The following is an 18371-nucleotide window of genomic DNA, read 5'->3' on the forward strand; positions in this document are numbered from 1 at the left end:
GCACGTCTCCTTCTTCGAGTGCCGTGACTTGGGCCTGGTCTGCAATAATCAATATGTATTTTGCCTCCAACTCATTGAAGTAGAAGTCTTCGTCCAAATGAAGGTTAGTGACAGCTGATCTGATGCCCTGAAGCTATTTTCTGTCATAGGAAATGATGGCAGAAACATTATGTACAAAAAAGTTAAGATCAGCGTCACAAAATAGCACAATTAGTCAGGAGCCCATAAAAGGGTCATCATTCCCTCCGAACAGCACAGCGTTCAACACCATAGTCCCTTCCAAGCTCATCACCAAGCTGGGGACCATGGGACTGAACACCTCCCTCTGCAACTGCGTCCTGGACTTCCTGACGGGTACACCCCAGGTGGTAAGGGTAGGCAACAACACATCTGCCACGCTGATCCTCAACACCGGGGCCCCTCAGGGGTGCATGCTTAGTCCCCTCCTGTACTCCCTTCCCTGTTCACCCATGACTGAGTGGCCAAGCACGACTCCAACATCATCGTTAAGTTTTCTGATGACACAACAGTGGTAGGCCTGATCACCGACAATGATGAGACAGCCTACAGGGAGGAGGTCTTATACCCTTATTATTATCTATCCTGATGCCTAGCCACTTTATCCTGACTTCATGTACATATCTACTTCAAACACCTCATACCATTGCACAGTGAACTGGTACTTCCTGTATATAGCTCCATTCTTGTGTATTTTATTCCTCTTGTGTTACTATTTTTATTTTATTATGATTTTATACTCTGCATTGTTGGAAAGGGCTCATAAGCAAGCATTTCACTGAAAAGTTTACACCTGTTGTTTTTGGCGCCTGTGACAAATACAATTTTATTTGTCTCAGTCTGAGGGGAAAGATAATTCTCCCAGAATGCTTGACCTGAGCTCCGCTGTGACTATAATAGATGCCAGGACTGGCAGAATTAATTATGTCTGGGCCTGAAATGTACATCACAGTCCAAGCAAGAACCTGGCATGTAATTATATTGATGTTATATATAGAAGTAGATGCCACAAAGAATCCATCACCTCCATTTAAACATCACAGTCAAGCTGAGCCACATTACTTTTTAACTTTTTAACGATATGAGAATATATTTGATATTGCTTCAAATTTGAATTTGTAGTACATTGGCTTGGCCATGACAAGAAGAGTACAAATAGCCAACTGCTAGTTTTATAGTATTTAAAAAAAACTGACTTCCCAGCCCATGGAAACCATTATAATACAATTGTCAACATTCTCACACGTTATTTACTGTATATCAGTATATTTTGATCAGTATAAGTGATAATGCAGATTTAAACATGGTGATGGATAAAAAGTAGTGCAACAATCATCAAGGTCCCATTCACAGCTGTTATGATGCAGGAAATACTACACACAATACATTTGAACATAGAAGAAGTATAACACAATGAAATGGCCATCCATTACAGCGGGTGACAGTTCGACAGGAGGTGGTTTGATATCAAAGCTGATCTTCTGCGAAGGGGGGCTCAATTAACTTAGTTAACTCCAGTTGCCAGTTTCTCTACTGAGAGCCTCTCTGCTCAACGCTTTCATTCTTCTGACATTTCATCCTCCATTTCTTTTCCCAGGTATTTTCAGTTGTTATAATTTATTTGATTTGCTTAATGACTGTCTTCGGTGCATCTATTAACAGAGAAGCTTTGAAATTCATATTTCCAGTCGGTGGAGCTGGTGGAGTCATATTGAGAGAAGGTGCTTTTATCTTGAAATGTAACCACTACTCACACTAGTTTTTACTTTACTTTTCTGAAAATAAAACAGCAAAAATATATTGGCTCCCTCCAAGGCAGGTTGTAAATGATTACTGTAGTCTCTATTATTTGTGCCGCTGTTGTAATAAACAAGTATAACAATAACAATTAACAGGTTTCATTCGATTGTGCCTTTTAATTAACCTCTTTCCTATTTATTATGCAATATGTAGTGTATATTACATTCATCAGAAAGGGTCAAATAAGTATGATACTGAAAACCATTGAAAGCCTTTAAGACTTTGTCTAAACACAAGGTTAACACTGCGGGCGCGGATTGCTGCTCCTGATGAAGCACAGCTGTGGACATAAAAACTGGCAACTGAAAACACTTTGTACTTTATCATTGAGCTGACTAATTGGGCATTGCAAAGATGGAGATAGATTAGTGAGCCATACTGCCAGGGTCCAGAAAGCCCATCTGATGTAAACAGAGCTCTTTCCTGCTCTGTGATGGGTGGATGGAGAGATGTTGGTTATGGTGGTTGTTAGACAGGGTCTCCCAAACCACAGCGCAGAAAGAAAAACACAGGAAAGAAAAACGAATCTCATCTGACATCATGGAGCAGCACGCTGAAGCTGACATGTAGGTCGAGATAAAACATGTTTCTCCCAATGTGACAAAAACAAGTATAGTCAGAGAGAATAATGTTACCTTGTTTAAACTGTATGACATCATTCAAATCTGAGAATGGAAATAGGACAATTTATTAATGTAGGCTATGCCAAATCTAGGATTAAGAGGTGAATAATATTTTCTGGGATTTTGTTTATAAGGGTCAAACTCACTCTCTTGCTGAGAGATTCTCTAAAATCTAAAGTTCCTCAATTGTAATTTATGTGTGTATTTTCTGTAAGATGTTTAGAAGGAGACTATGTGGTGGTTCAGCGGCAGGGCAGGTCCAGATGATCCAGAGGAGAACGGTTTCCGATCATTAACAGGGCACTGGCATTCACTACATCATCTGCTTAACAGCATGGGATGCTGCGATCTCCCAAATACTATTGTTCAATGTTAGTCACAGTATTCACAGCTTGTTCCCCGTCTGGGCATCAAACAGCACAGAGGTAGAGGTACACTCGAGAAACACTAAATATGGAAAATGCTTACTTGGCTGATTGAATGAGTGGGCTTGAGTGAGAGGAAAGAGCAAGAGAGCGCGAGAACATGCGACCTATCGAAAGAGCTGAATCAAGAGAGGCGTTTCGGCACCATTCTCCGGGAGAGTAGACGCGACATTTGCCGCAAGTAATGTTAGAAAGGAGTGGAGTAAATGAGAACGAAAACTCTTATTTCGTGTGGATTATTTCTGGAAAAACAAAGCCCTACCAAAACGGAAACTAGTACAACATTCGAAACATCATACAAAGATTGGAATAATACGGTAAGATAACACTCATCACGGTATTTGTTAGCTAACGTTAGCTATCACCCGTACTGGCGCTAAGGTTGACACGCTACAGCTAGCTACCGTCCGTAGCCAAACCAGTATAATTTGTTAGGATAGATTCGAGTCAGTTAGCTAACACAGCGCTAAACAGTGCTAGCTAACAAGTGCTAGCTATGACGTTATCATACAAATAATGTTAGCTGGCTAGTTAATTGGCATAAATAATTCGATTTACTGAATTGTACAGCGAGCCTTTTCTCGATAACTTGGTTGATCTAACTTGATGACTTGCTAAACCTTGTCATAATACAGCAAACCATTAACGTTCGCTACCTAGACTAGTTAGTTAGTTAGCAAGCTAACTGGTAAGTGTTAGTCACCAATCAGGCATCTCCTAAAACGCACGTGTCTTCGTAATATATTTTATCCATTTGGCTAACTATATAGTGGGCAATGACCACACTTAATCAGTTAGCTAGCAACGCCTAGTATACCAGACATTCATTGATTTGTGTCATAAGCTTGTCAACACTGCGCTCTTGATACACGTTGGTTGTTGTTGACGTGGGGGATCCTCTTAGTCTGATTAGTCAGGCTGTAATGTACAATTAATTGGTATAACTAACGTTACAGCCTGAGACAATCGTGTAAATGTTCCTTGGAATCCAGAATGTTGAATAGAATGACATGTAAACGTACTCTACCGGTTGTCTGTGCTTGTGTTCTTATGCACGAAATTTGAGACAAAATTTCCAAGGGAAAGTATTGTTTACCTGACTTTTTAGAGAGCTGGGGTATGTATATTGTTTGTTTCAGCACCGAGGTAAAATTAGTTTAATGTTGGATATTCAAATGTCAATATATAACATTCTATAAAAAGAAAAATAGATGTGGTGTTCTCCATCCTCCCCTGATTCCGAATGTAAAATGTTCATTTCCGAGAGTGAACGGGTACGTTCCTAAATTCACTATGGCTATCTACTCTGATTTCAGAGCTCTCTCGTCTGAGTGTGCTAGACCACAGAATAACTGGTGAATTTACAAATGCGTAACACCTGTTGAATATGACTGGTGTCAGTAAATGTTGCAAAAAAATTAATACAATTGTGGCAAGCAGCACAGTTACAGTCACCAACGCTCTACTAGGGCGAGTAAAATGGTCAGAGTGTGGTGTTCTCTCATTTGTGTCTGGAAGTAGCTAGCCAGTTAGCATGGGTGCTTGACTGCCGTTGTGAGGTCAGAACCCTCTACCCTACTCCCCGGCCAGAGTGTCCAGTGTGCACTCTGAATGCTCCGAGAGCGAAATGCTCTGAATATTTTTTATTTATTTATTTTATTTAACCTTTATTTAACCAGGTAGGCAAATTGAGAACACGTTCTCATTTACAATTGCGACCTGGCCAAGATAAAGCAAAGCAGTTCGACACATACAACAACACATAGTTACACATGGAGTAAAAACAAACATATAGTCAATAATACAGTGAAAAAGATAAAAAAATAAGTCTATATACAATGTGAGCAAGTGAGGTGAGATAAGGGAGGTGAAGGCAAACAGATATATGTATAAATAAATAAAAATATAAAAAGGCCATGGAGGCGAAGTGAGTACAACACAGCAAGTAAAATAAAAACTAAAAAAAACACTGGAATGGTTGGTTTGCATTGGAAGAAAGTGCAAAGTAGAGACAGAAATAATGGGGTGCAAAGGAGCAAAATAAATTAATAAATAAATACAGTAGGTAAAGAGGTAGTTGTTTGGGCTAAATTGTAGATGGGTTATGTACAGGTGCAGTAATCTATGAGCTGCTCTGACAGCTGGTGCTTAAAGCTAGTGAGGGAGATAGGTGTTTCCAGTTTCAGAGATTTTTGTAGTTCGTTCCAGTCATTGGCAGCAGAGAACTGGAAGGAGAGGCGTCCAAAGGAAGAATTGGTTTTGGGGGTGACTAGAGAGATATACCTGCTGGAGCGCGTGCTACGGGTAGGTGCTGCTATGGTGACCAGCGAGCTGAGATAAGGGGGGACTTTACCTAGCAGGGTCTTGTAGATGACCTGGAACCAATGGGTTTGGCGACGAGTATGAAGCGAGGGCCAGCCAACGAGAGTGTACAGGTCGCAGTGGTGGGTAGTATATGGGGCTTTGGTGACAAAACGGATGGCACTGTGATAGACTGCATCCAATTTATTGAGTAGGGTTTTGGAGGCTATTTTGTAAATGACATCACCGAAGTCGAGGATTGGTAGGATGGTCAGTTTTACAAGGGTATGTTTGGCAGCATGAGTAAAGGATGCTTTGTTGCGGAATAGGAAGCCAATTCTAGATTTGACTTTGGATTGGAGATGTTTGATGTGGGTCTGGAAGGAGAGTTTACAGTCTAACCAGACACCTAGGTATTTGTAGTTGTCCACATATTCTAAGTCAGAGCCGTCCAAAGTAGTGATGTTGGACAGGCGGGCCGGAGCAGGCAGCGATCGGTTGAAGAGCATGCATTTGGTTTTACTTGTATTTAAGAGCAGTTGGAGGCCACGGAAGGAGAGTTGTATGGCATTGAAGCTCGCCTGGAGGGTTGTTAACACAGTGTCAAAAGAAGGGCCAGAAGTATACAGAATAGTGTCGTCTGCGTAGAGGTGGATCAGAGAATCACCAGCAGCAAGAGCGACATCATTGATGTAAACAGAGAAGAGAGTCGGTCCAAGAATTGAACCCTGTGGCACCCCCATAGAGACTGCCAGAGGCCCGGACAACAGACCCTCCGATTTGACACACTGAACTCTATCAGAGAAGTAGTTGGTGAACCAGGCGAGGCAATCATTAGAGAAACCAAGGCTGTCGAGTCTGCCAATGAGGATGTGGTGATTGACAGAGTCAAAAGCCTTGGCCAGGTCAATGAATACGGCTGCACAGTATTGTTTCCTATCGATGGCGGTTACGATATCGTTTATGACCTTGAGCGTGGCTGAGGTGCACCCATGACCAGCTCTGAAACCAGATTGCATAGCGGAGAAGGTGTGGTGTGATTCGAAATGGTCGGTAATCTGTTTGTTGACTTGGCTTTCGAAGACCTTAGAAAGGCAGGGTAGGATAGATATAGGTCTGTAGCAGTTAGGGTCAAGGGTGTCCCCCCCTTTGAAGAGGGGGATAACCGCAGCTGCTTTCCAATCTTTGGGTATCTCAGACGACACGAAAGAGAGGTTGAAGAGGCTAGTAATAGGGGTGGCAACAATTTCAGCAGATAGTTTTAGAAAGAAAGGGTCCAGATTATCTAGCCCGGCTGATTTGTAAGGGTCCAGATTTTGCAGCTCATTAAGAACATCAGCTGACTGTATTTGGGAGAAAGAGAAATGGGGAAGGCTTGGGCGAGTAGCAGAGGGGAGGGCAGTGCTGTTGTCCCGGGTAGGGGTAGCCAGGTGGAAAGCATGGCCAGCCGTAGAAAAATGCTTATTGAAATTCTCAATTATAGTGGATTTGTCGGTGGTGACAGTGTTTCCTATCTTCAGGGCGGTTGGAAGCTGGGAGGAGGTGTTCTTATTCTCCATGGACTTTACGGTGTCCCAGAACTTTTTTGAATTTGTGTTGCAGGAAGCAAATTTCTGCTTGAAAAAGCTAGCCTTGGCTGTTCTAACTGCCTGTGTATATTGGTTTCTGGCTTCCCTGAAAAGTTGCATATCACGGGGGCTGTTCGATGCTAATGCAGAACGCCATAGGATGTTTTTCTGTTGGTTAAGGGCAGTCAGGTCAGGAGAGAACCAAGGGCTATATCTGTTCCTGGTTCTAAATTTCTTGAATGGGGCATGCTTATTCAAGATGGTGAGGAAGGCATTTTTAAAAAATGACCAGGCATCCTCTACTGACGGGATGAGATCAATATCCTTCCAGGATACCCCGGCCAGGTCAATTAGGAAGGCCTGCTCGCTGAAGTGTTTCAGGGAGCGTTTGACAGTGATGAGTGGAGGTCGTTTGACCGCTGACCCATTACGGATGCAGGCAATGAGGCAGTGATCGCTGAGATCTTGGTTAAAAACAGCAGAGGTGTATTTGGAGGGCAAGTTTGTTAGGATGATATCTATGAGGGTACCCGTGTTTACGGAATTGGGGTGGTACCTGGTAGGTTCATTAATAATTTGTGTGAGATTGAGGGCATCAAGCTTAGATTGTAGGGTGGCTGGGGTGTTGAGCATGTTCAAATTTAGGTCGCCTAGCAGCACGAGCTCTGAAGATAGATGGGGGGCAATCAGTTCACATATAGTGTCCAGAGCACAGCTGGGGGCAGAGGGTGGTCTATAGCAGGCGGCAACGGTGAGAGACTTGTTTTTAGAGAGGTGGATTTTTAAAAGTAGAAGTTCAAATTGTTTGGGAACAGACCTGGATAGTATAACAGAACTCTGCAGGCAGTCTTTGCAGTAGATTGCAACACCGCCCCCTTTGGCCGTTCTATCTTGTCTGAAAATATTGTAATTGGGGATAAAAATGTCTGAATTTTTGGTGGTCTTTCTAAGCCAGGATTCAGACACGGCTAATACATCCGGGTTGGTAGAGTGTGCTAAAGCAGTGAACAAAACAAACTTAGGGAGGAGGCTCCTAATGTTAACATGCATGAAGCCAAGGCTATTACGGTTACAGAAGTCATCAAAAGAGAGCGCCTGGGGAATAGGAGTGGAGCCAGGTACTGCAGGGCCTGGATTCACCTCTACATCACCAGAGGAACAGAGGAGAAGTAGGATAATAGTACGGCTAAAAGCTATGAGAATTGGTCGCCTAGAGCTACCAGAGCAGAGAGTAAAAGGAAGTTTCTGGGGGCGATAAAATAGTTTAAAGGAATAATGTACAGACAAAGGTATGGTAGGATGTGAATACAGTGGAGGTAAACCTAGGTATTGAGTGATGATGAGAGAGATCTTGTCTCTAGAAACATCATTGAAACCAGGTGATGTCATCGCATATGTGGGTGGTGGAACTGCAGGGTTGGATATGGTATAGAGAGCAGGGCTAGATTCTCTACAGTGAAATAAGCCAATAAACACTAACCAGAACAGCAATGGACAAGGCATATTTACATTAAGGAGAGGCAAGCTTAATCGAGTGATAAATAAGGGTCCAGTGAGTAGAGGTTGGTTGGGGTCGTGGCGATCCAGACAGCTGGCCGGGTATATGGCTATCGGTAGCAGCATAGGATGGAGGTCTGTTTGTAGATACCTCGTGCGTTTCCGTCGGTAGGTTCCGTGTAGTGGGGTTTTGTTCAGATAGCAGCCGATAAGACAGCTAACGATTAGCGGGCCTCAGATGAGCGTTCAGGTAACGCCGGGACGGAGGTGCCGGTTGGATAAATCCCTCGGGCAGATAACGTCGGCAGTCAGTCGTGAAGGCCCGGTGGGGTTCCGTATCTGCAGCAGCAACAAAGAAGCGGGTCCGGATGGTGATGGAACTCCTCAGCTGGCTAGCTCCAGCATGATTTGAGTTAGCTCCGGGGTCGACGTAAGCCAATAGTCACACGGTATGCAGCTAGCTAGCTGCGAAATCAAGGTGCAAAATAGAGGCTGAGGCTGCGGTTGGAATCCGGGGAAACTGAGAGAAAAAAAAAAGTCCCGGAATGCTCCGGTCCGAGTCGCGTTGCACTAAAGTGCCGGTAGATTATCGAGCTAGAGGAATAGCTGATGACCGCAAAACGTGGGCAGCTGAAACACCAACGCTAGCCAGCAAACCGGCTAATTTCGGGGCAGCTACAGATTAGCTTCTGGCTAGCTATCGGAGTAGCTTCTGGATTAGCTTTCAGGCTAGCTTCTGAATTAGCCCCTGGCTATCTTCCACGATGGATTTTCAGATTGAGGTGAATAGTACTTATTGTAATTGGTGAAGCGGGTTGCAGGAAAGCTTTTGCAGGAAAGCTTTTGTAGTTGAGTTCTTGGATAATAAAATAAATAAAAGATATGTGAAGAAAAGGTGTAAATATATATATATACAGGACACGACACGACAACACGGAAAAATACGTCTGAACTGCTAAGCTACCTTGGTACCTTGGTGAACAACCAGAGCCCACTCTTGCACTCCAGAGTGAATTTACAAACACACCCGAGTACTCCTCATCTCTGACATGTTGTCTCACTTTTTGTGAATAGTCTGATCAAGTCAGACTTTTTAATAAACTTAATTTGAACGTACTTCACCTGTTGTCTGCTGATTTCTGCCCTGATGTGGAAGGTAATCTGAAAAAATATCCACAGGGTAGTGTTACGTATTCAACCACGGTTATGTGAGCTATATGGATCACTCCAATATATTGGTATCACTCCGTGGTTAAATTAAACCCACTGTTCCTATGCCGTCATTGAAAATTTGTTCTTAACTGACTTGCCTACTTAAATAAAGGTGTAAAAATAAAATCTTACACAAAAAACAAGCTAGTTGGCAAGTTGTGTAAGGTAAATACAGTTTGTGGCAGCAAGAGCCACCAATATATTAATCGATGCACACAGAGTCGTAGTGTAACGCTAACGAAACACAAGCACGACAAATCACAGATCAACCGTAGTGAGTGGAGCACTCAAGAGGAGGGGCTGGCCATGTGTCCAGCTGCTCTAGTGAGTATACTTCCACGTGAGATATTACACTTACCTCAAACCATACGGACGTCCGACGAGTAAATGAAAGAGAACATTTGTTGCAGCCGTGACACAGGTGTACACGGGAGTCAATCTGTAAATCCTCACCTAGGATGTATCCCTCCGCCGCGGAGTGATAACAACATATTGGAGTGATCCAATATAGTGAAAAAACGCGCTCTGGTCAACAAAGTTTGGTTACATTCAGCTATTGTTTACATATTGTGCATCACATGAAATGCATCATCAGGAGATGGAAAATTCAAGCAACAAGACCAACAGCACGAACAACCTGTGAAGTATCTTTAAATATCATTGTATTCAACATTCTGGCTTGTAGGGACTATTGCGTCTTTTTAACAGCGACTTCTTTCAGACTGATATCCATGGAGTAACCACAGTAACAGTGATGTTTAGACAACACTTTTCATTGTCATAGCTATTGACGAGAGAATCGAATATCCAATATAACATTTCCTTTACCTAGTTGCAAAACGAATATTATAAACTGGGTGGTTCGAGCACTGGGTGCTGATTGGCCGACAGTCGTGGTATATCAGACCGTATACCACGGGTATGACAAAACATTTATTTTTACTGCTCAAATTACGTTGTTAACCAGTCTATAATAGCAATAAGGCACCTCGGAGGTTTGTGGTGTATGCCTAAGAACAGCCATTTGCCGTGGTATATTGGCCATATACCACACCTCCTTGTGCCTTATTGCTTAAATATCCCTGCCCGCTCTCTAAAAAGTTGGCTAAACAATACTTTCCTGTGGATATTTTGTCTCAAATTTCGAGCAGCAGAAGGACAAACCGCACAGACAACTTGGTAGAGTACATTTTAAGCATAATTTTATTCAACATTCTGGCTTGTAAGGAACATTTACACAATTTTGCAGATTTGGAGTGCTTTTATAAGAAACAAACAGCTTTGTTGACATATTATACTCGATGTATAAGCACAGATGAAAGGCTAGCTAACTATAGAACATGTTCTGGTTTGGGACAGAAGTGAAAGTTGTGCTGCACAGAGAAATTCATAAAGAAATTAACAAAGGCATATCTCATGTCACGATAGAGCTATGGCGGTTTCTTAACCCTAAACATTACTCACCTCAGTCAACCTGCAAATCTCTACTATGGCATACTTCTACTAGCTATCATGGTCAGAAAAGAACTGACTCGCTGTAAATCTCTCTGTAGGATCATTTATGGAATAGCAATTATTACACAATGTATTCAGAAATCATAATGCAGAGCAAACTCATATTTTAGCATTAAAAGTGTTACTGACATTCATTTATAAGGGGTCTATCAGAGGCCTACATATGAGCCTCTTTTACAGTTAGCTCTACATATCTGACCACATCTTGATTGGTTAATATAAACCGAGTGAAATTGCCCTGTCAGCATAATTTGAGGGAGCATGAAATTGGGCTAAGATGTTTATTTCTTTATTGGTCCTTTGAGGCTCAGACCATAGTTAATAAGGTCAAGTGCATGCTTTCTGTTGCGGTATTAAATGCCAGAGCCCAGGCCAAGTGTTTAATTACAATAAAATGCCTGAGGGAAATTAGCTCCAAATGCCATTCAGAGTATATTTGAATAATATGAAATGCCGGTAGTGGTTATTGAACAAGGTCAAGCCACTCTGATAGGCATTTTGAGAAAAATAAATAGTCTAGATAAATAATATTGTTGTGGAGTCGTCTTACAATCGAATATGAAATTCTGATTACTGCAAGAGTGCCTAGAGCAGGGTTTGCCAACCCTGTTCCTGGAGAGCTACCCTCGTGTAGGTTTTCACTCCAACCCTGTTCCTGATAGAGCTACCCCTGTGTAGGTTTTCACTCCAACCCTGTTCCTGGAGAGCTACCCTCTTGTAGGTTTTCACTCCAACCCCAGTTATAACTAACCTGAATCAGATTATCAATGAGAGAATTATTAGAATCAGGTGCGCTCGATTGGGTTTGGAGCAAAACACCTACAGGACGGTAGCTCTCTAGGAACAGGGTTGGAGAGCCCTGGCCTAGAGAACAGTTCGTTAAAGAGCTGTGGTTTCATCTACTATTAGTATGCCTTGATATGGTTTCCTCTGAGTTGGTTGTTTTATGCATCATTGTATGTCAGGCATATTACAGACACTTCCTATAAATTGAGTAAAGCCATAATGCTCTGTGGCAGCCTAAATAGCTTGTTTATTTTGTGCTTATTGATGCATCATTGAATGCTTCTCTGCTCAAGACTGACAAGAAACTGAGGAGGTGGGAGAACGTCTATTATTGTAGCTTAAAGGTGTAGAGGTTTACTGAGTGTGACTCTGGTCTCTGAAGGAAATCCCACCCTGAAGTGCAGTTCAGTCTTGCTCCTCTAAGTCCTATAAACGAATAAATATCAAGGACTTTAATAGGCAGGCCCTAGAAGAGAGCATCGATTTCAGATTTTCCACTTCCTGTCAGGAAGTTTGCAGCAAAAGGAGTTCTGTTTTACTCACAGATATAATTCAAACGGTTTTAGAAACTAGAAAGTGTTTTCTATCCAATAGTAATAATAATATGCATATTGTACGATCAGGAATTGAGTACGAGGCCGTTTGAAATGCACATTTGTGGCCTGCTGGAGGTCATTTTGCAGGGCTCTGGCAGTGCCCCTCCTTGCACAAAGGCGGAAGTACCGGTCCTGCTGCTGGGTTGTTGCCCTCCTACGGCCTCCTCCACGTCTCCTGATGTACTGGCCTGTCTCCTGGTAGCGCCTGCATGCTCTGGACACTACGCTGACAGACACAGCAAACCTTTTTGCCACAGTTCGCATTGATGTGCCATCCTGGATGAACTGCACTACCTGAGCCACTTGTGTGGGTTGTAGACTCCGTCTCATGCTACCACTAGAGTGAGAGCACCGCCGGCATTCAAAAGTGACCAAAACATCAGCCAGGAAGCATAGGAACTGAGAAGTGGTCTGTGGTCACCACCTGCAGAATCACTCCTGTTTTGGGGGGTGTCTTGCTAATTGCCTATAATTTCCACCTTTTGTCTATTCCATTTGCACAACAGCATGTGAAATTTATTGTCAATCAGTGTTGCTTCCTAAGTGGACAGTTTGATTTCACAGAAGTGTGATTGACTTGGAGTTACATTGTGTTTAAGTGTTCCCTTTATTTTTTTGAGCAGTGTATTATATGTAAAATCGTTTTGTACTAGAATTTTTGTTCCTTTTGGTACTGAAATGTGTCTCACGACATCTACTGATCGAGAGAGGATCAAGTTTATTAGCACAGCTGGTGTCCCCTTAGTGCTAGAGCCCTGTCCCTGCACCACCTACTCATTGCTAGCTCTAGCCCAGTGGTCACCAACCTTTTCTGTGTCAAGATCACTTTCATAGACAAAAAGCAAGCTGAGATCTACCACACAGACTTTTCTTTTAAACATGAGTTTAAAATGTTACGTTAACCTAATAAAAACTGTTCTGTAGGAATGAGGCCTTATTAGGGCTGATCCCATTTAGTCGACTGGTCAATTGTTTGGTCAATAGGCTGTTGGTCAACCTGAGATTTCTTTAGCTGAGCAGTAACAAAAAATGAAATACAAAAATATCATGGTGTACAAGACAGACACCTGTATGATTCGGGCCTATCTGAGTGGACTGATCCATTGTGGAGGCCGTGGGGATGGCACAGTCCGTCACTCTAAGACTTGCTACCAAAATTGTATATGGGTATATTACATAAGAACAATCGTGCAACACTAATAAAAATTATGTTAATTTATAACAAATGCACTTTCTCCCGTGTTGGATAGTGGTCATTGTCCATGGTTCTGAAACACATCAATCAGTGCGCTGTTGAATTGGCGCCTTTACCTAGACCATGTTGCTATGTGCATAATAGCTAAGTTAACCAGCATATTGGTGTTGAACAATGTGGCGGAGGCAGCAACATGAATGAGGAGATGAGAAAACATCCCTTTCCTTGTTGTCTAAGAAAAATGAGGAGAAAGGAAACCTACATTTAATTAGGTCAATAGTCAATCAGAAAACCAATCAGTATCTGATGGGACCACCATTTGCCTCATGCTGCGCATGAATATGTTAGCTACATGAAGTAAGAGAACATTTAATGTAGCCAATATCATGCAGCCCTACGTGGCAGTCTGGAAATGATCTAAAGCCGGGATCAACTTTTGGTGGAAGTTTGTTTTATACTGTATAATCAATCAGAATGGAGAATGCCATCCTAAGGTTATGCACAACTCATAAAGGAAATGTAGAACTTTTATTATTCAAAAATATGAAATACCATCATACCGTCACAAATCTGAAAAATATTGTGACATGATACTTTGGCCATACCGGCCAGCCCTACTTGGAACATCTAACCCTGGCAATTTGACTGGTAAACTCATGGGTACACTTGCAATGGCAGTCTGGTATTGCGATGCAATAATTTCCATGGTAATGTAGGATGCATTTTTTTATATATATATTTTCTTCTACTCGAACTGTTATTACTGAGACCACTATCATTTGGCTTTCCAATTACTGTCATACAACATTCCATGACCATCCACAGCACTACGTGTGAGGAGATATCTCCTCTCTTGTCTAACAGGGCAATGGGGGCAGAGATTATCCTGTGCTCAGTGTCGGGCCCGAGGGAGACGGTGGCAAACAGTTTTATTACTAGTTCCAGTATTGCTAGCATTATGCATCAGAAGGCCATTCTGAAACTAGATGAGGGGATAGTTAGCATATCATTCCGTTGTCCACTTTGGAAGCGTAGGAAATCTTCAGATAAATGTGTGATACCTTTTGGGAACAAACTGCAACACCTTCTCATCAAAAATCCCATTATTTATTGCTTTAGAAAAAAAAATCCAGACTTTTAGATGTCAATTCACAATTCCTCAGTTTGCATAGGCCTATGTTGAATACTGGCACGTCCATTTCCGTAAGTGCCACCACAAACGCTAAACCAGAACACCACGGGAATGTACAGTACCTTATGACAAGAGCTGTTGTGGCCTGCTTTTGAAATGGGCATATTCCTCAAATAGCAGCAGACATTGTTTAGAGTAAAAGCAGTGGAGAAGGGGGGCTGTACAATAATTTCTACATGATGTCACAGCAGGGCAGACTATACACATCGTTTTCCAAACCACTATCCGTTGTAGCTGTGTGCTGCCTGGGAGGGGACTGGCTGCCTCTGGCAGTTACTGTGAATGAGGAACACAGCCCAGGGGGCTGGCTCTGGTGTGTAGGCTTCATGTCAGGTGATTCCTATCCCCCCCCCTTAGAATTCCATAAACTGAATCCATTCCATTTTTATTTGACTGAGCTGAATTATTAAGTGGGTTTGTTTGCAGAGGCAGTTTGAAACTTGGTAGTGAGTGTTGCAACCGAGGACAGACGATTTTTATGCGCTTTAGCACTGTTCTATGAGCTTGTTTGGCCTACCACTAAGCGGCTGAGCCGGTGTTGCTCCTAGATGTTTACACTTCACAATAACAGCACTTACAGCTGACCAGGGCAGCTCTAGCATGTCCGCAATTTGACTAACTGACTTGTTGGAAAGCTGACATCCTATGAGGGTGCTCTTCAGTAAGGCCATTCTACTGCCAATGTTTGTCTATGGAGATTGCATGGATGTGTGCTCAATTTTATACACCTTAGCAACGGGTGTGGCTGAATCCACTAATTTTAAGAGGTGTCCACATGTTTTTGGATATGTAGTGTATAAGAAAGCTCAGGATTTTTTTATATTTTTTATACATTTAACCCCTTATTTTTGTTGGCCCAAAACTACCTCCATACTTCCATTCGTTTGTATAGGTTACCTTCAGACGAGTCCCGTGAAACTTGTGGGGGTCGTAGACCAAAACGTAGAAGAATACCATCGTGTTCGTGAGGGTCTCCCCTTTCTATAGAATGGTCATAATAATTTGTAGGCCAAACTGTTTGGACGCTACAGATGTTTTTGTGAGACATCAGTCAGGAAGTTAAAGCTTGGTCGCAAATGGGTCTTCCAAATGGACAATGGCTTAAGGACAACAAAGTCAAGGTATTGGAGTGGCCATCACAAAGCCCTGACCTCAATCCCATAGAAAATTTGTGGGCAGAACTGAAAAGAGAATTACTTTTGATGCACCTGTAGTGTTACTGCAATAGCGAAAAACTGAAACAGTAATTCCCAGAAAGTCCCCCACAATTTGACCCCCTATCTCGCATGAGAGAAAGGCCTATTAGACTATATGACCACAACCTGTCTGTGTGTGTGTGTGACTGTGTTGTAGTTCTGAGGGACTGGTGGGTTACTGGGTTTATGTAAGATGTATGAAAGTGTGAGCTTGTTCAGAGCCTTGCAGCATGGTCTGCCTATTGTTGCTCACTCTGATCCACACTGGAAGCACTGCTGAGAATAAGAAACGGTCTAATTAGCAGTCCAGTGGTACTGAAGATTACAAACTGTAATTTGAATGGGAAATAGGTAGTGCTGGGGGGGAAAAAACGCTATAGTTACGTATCAGGATATTATTTTTGAGGATATATCGAATTGTCTTGACGGTATTGCGATTTTTCTTTTTGCACTAGTTGGCTGTACCTGCTCCAACACTCATAGCTTGTTCTCCATCTTATTAAATAGGGAGCCAATTTGTTTTCAGCACTTTTATTTCCATGACTGATCAAAACTCATTTTCTCATGGCTCTCTCATCCCTTTTCAGCAGATATAAGGTGAGCAATATGTTTGGAACATCGCATCGCACTAAAATCACAGTATCGAATCGCAATACATATAGAATCGTGAGAATTGCAATACATATCGTATCGGCACCTAGGTATCTTGGTGTCCCTGGCAATTCCCAGCCCTAGGAATAGGCCCACTAATTTTAGACTAAAGTCTGGGTCTTGGCTACTTCCCCCTAATATCAAGCCAAATTGGCTGCATCTCAATGTAAACATAATTTCATAGAAGTTGCATGAGGCTGGTATGTCCCGGCACACCTTTTGTAAACACTTAAATTGACATGCAGAACACAAAGGGAAATATGGAGCAGTCATCGTGAAACTGCTTCCCAGGCCTTGTCCCTCTTTCAACCCTTCTTGCTCACTGAATGAGTAACAAAAGCTGTCTGGCATTTCTTGCTCACTGGATTCTTAGTGGACTGCACCTGGTAGATTCAGTGCAAGTCGAATGTTATGGTTGACTCAAACGGTCCAACGGTGCAGCATTATCCACTGCAGCTGTCTCAGAGAGAAGCCTTTTAATGAATCTCATAATGAAAGTAGCATTGAGTTGGAGACAGCCGCTTTGGTCCTGGCCTGATGTTGAGAAAATACCTACAGTACAGTTGCCTGATGGAAAGGCTTTGGGTTCATGTTAGGACATGTGAGAATAGAGCCTGCCCTGTTATCTCTAAGACAAAGCACACCACACACCGAAGGAATCTACTTCATATTGGGATTATGACGCTGTGTCAATTTACTAGAGGTCGACCGATTATGATTTTTCAGTGGCAATACCGATACCAATTTATTGGAGGGCCAAATCTTTTTTTAAATTTTATATATATATATATATTTGTAATAATGACAATTACAACATTACTGAATTAACAATGAACCCTTTTATTTTAACTTAATATAATACATAAAATCTATTTTGTCTCAAATAAATAATGAAACATGCTCAATTTGGTTTAAATAATGCAAAAACACCGTGTTGGAGAAGAAATTAAAAGTGCAAAATGTGCCGTGTAAAAAAAGCTAATGTTTAAGTTCCTTGCTCAGAACATATGAAAGCTGGTGGTTCAATATTCCCAGTTAAGAAGTTTTAGGTTGTAGTTATTATAGGAATTATGACGCGTCGACTATTTCTCTCTATACCATTTGTATTTCATTCTTTCAGTGAAATACGGAACTGTTCCGGATTTTATCGAACGGGGGGCAACCCTAAGTCTAAATATTTCTGTTACATTGCACAACCTTTAATGTTATGTCATAATTCTGGCAAATTAGTTCGCAACGAGCCAGGCGGCCCAAACTGTTGCATATATCCTGACTCTGCTTGCACTGAACACAAGAGAAGTGACACCATTTCCCTAGTTAACGTTGCCTGCTAACATTTGTTTATTTTAACTAAATATGCAGGCAAATTTTTTAAAAACTTCTGTGTATTGATTTTAAGAAAGGAATTGATGTTTATGGTTAGGTACGTTTGTGCAAAGATTGTGCTTTTATTGCTAATGCGCTTTTGTTAATTCATCCCCCGTTTGGCAAAGTTGAAGTAGGCTGTGATTCGATGATAAATTAACAGGCAACACATTGATTATATGCAACGCAGGACAAGCTAGTTAACCTAGTAATATCATCAACTATGTATAGTTAACTAGTGATTATGTGAAGATTGTTTGTTTTTTATAAGATACATTTAATGCTAGCTAGCAACTTACCGTGGCTCCTTGCTGCACTCGTGTAACAGGTGGTCAGCCTGCCACGCAGTTTCCTCGTGAATTGCAGTGTAGTCTGCCATAATCGGTGTCAAAAAATTATGATTACCGATTGTTATGAAAACTTGAAATCAG

The 18371-nt window shown here is 42.0% G+C and overlaps 1 protein-coding gene across 11 annotated transcripts in view; it reads left to right on the forward strand.

Moving 5' to 3' along the window:
- The first annotated feature begins 2794 nt into the window (after positions 1-2794).
- Positions 2795-18371, forward strand: part of LOC129853338 (nuclear receptor corepressor 2-like) — a 191610-nt gene continuing 176033 nt past the window's right edge. For 9 of the 11 annotated variants that reach the window (XM_055919266.1, XM_055919277.1, XM_055919274.1 and 6 more), the window contains exon 1: positions 2795-3183. The gene's annotated coding sequence lies outside the window, so the exon portion shown is untranslated. The remainder of the gene's footprint in view (positions 3184-18371) is intronic. The other 2 variants (XM_055919276.1, XM_055919275.1) reach the window with 1 other exon arrangement.

The sequence above is a fragment of the Salvelinus fontinalis genome, chromosome 4 (assembly GCF_029448725.1).
Source record: "Salvelinus fontinalis isolate EN_2023a chromosome 4, ASM2944872v1, whole genome shotgun sequence".
Taxonomy (NCBI): Eukaryota; Metazoa; Chordata; class Actinopteri; order Salmoniformes; family Salmonidae; genus Salvelinus; species Salvelinus fontinalis.